This window comes from Fragaria vesca, linkage group LG5 (assembly GCF_000184155.1).
Source record: "Fragaria vesca subsp. vesca linkage group LG5, FraVesHawaii_1.0, whole genome shotgun sequence".
In the NCBI taxonomy this organism is placed as follows: Eukaryota; Viridiplantae; Streptophyta; class Magnoliopsida; order Rosales; family Rosaceae; genus Fragaria; species Fragaria vesca.
In genome coordinates, this window is record NC_020495.1 from 18,750,138 (window position 1) to 18,751,434 (window position 1,297).

Here is a 1,297-nt window from a genome sequence, read left to right on the forward strand (position 1 = left end):
TGCTTCTAGCATTACACATAAGTATTAATGGATAANGCTTCTGGCATGACATTGATGTAATAATCGCGTAAATTAAACCTTAATACTTCAAGCACAATTTATGGGGTTATAAATGTGTAATTGCTTCTGGCATTATACCCTCATAAACGTCAAATTGAAATGAATATGATTCTAATTCGTAATTGACATTAAATTAGGATCCGACATAAAGTCAATAACAAATATCATTTATGTAGCGGTTATGGGTTTAAATCCCATTAATGCTTATAACATTATGTATTACTGTATTAGTAATAAATGAGGTAAATGCTACTGGCATAACGTTTATATAATAATTACATAATTAAACCCAAAATTCATGCTTCTAGCATAATGAATTATAATGGAAATTATTCAAATTGACCTAACTGAATATTAAATTCATAACGTTTGTATCATAATGTGCACAATAATTTGGCCCATAATGCTTGTAGCATAATGTGGGTTGTAAATTGGTAAATGCTTCTGGTATTACATGTCCTTAAATGACATATTGAATTTGACACAAATCAAATTTGTAACTGACAAAATATACGTATTAAGCTACAATTAAGTAACATAATTAACACTGAAATGTCGTTATACCATTGATGTAACATTTACTAACGGATTTTATTTAAACCCCATTAAGAGCAATATTAATTCCTTCTTATCACTAAATGTTTCAGGCATAATGAATATGGAATATATGTAACGTCTGTTATCATTGACCAAATTAATAGTAAAACCTTAATGGTTACAAGCACTACTTCCAGAATGCATGCATGATCTTGAGTTTGGATATCATAAAAAACTATACTTTTTGCTGATCCATGTGCCTCCTTGTCTGCACTACTAGGCAGTTGCGAAGGTTGATTTCGGTGGCTACTGGCCTCCGTAGTGATTTCCTTTTTTTTGGTGCTATATTTTCCTTTTCCAATTCTCATAACATAAGAAAACTTATATGACATTTCATGTTCATATGTATTAACCAAATAGACTAATACAATATATTTGGTCCTCATGCATCGTAGACGGATTTTTCAATATGCAATCAAAGTTAATAAGCATGAAATCATAAAATTGAAACATAAACAACATATGGTTCATGCTTCAGGATGGTTTTTCATGTAATCAAGGTTTAAAAGAAACATGAATTATAATAGAGTTTAGAAAACTTTACTCGATGCAAAGCGAATCAATGAGTGTTCATCTTATGTGTCAGAACCGAGAATATTGGTGGACTAAACTTCTAATCCAATCCGAGAGCTTGTTTGTG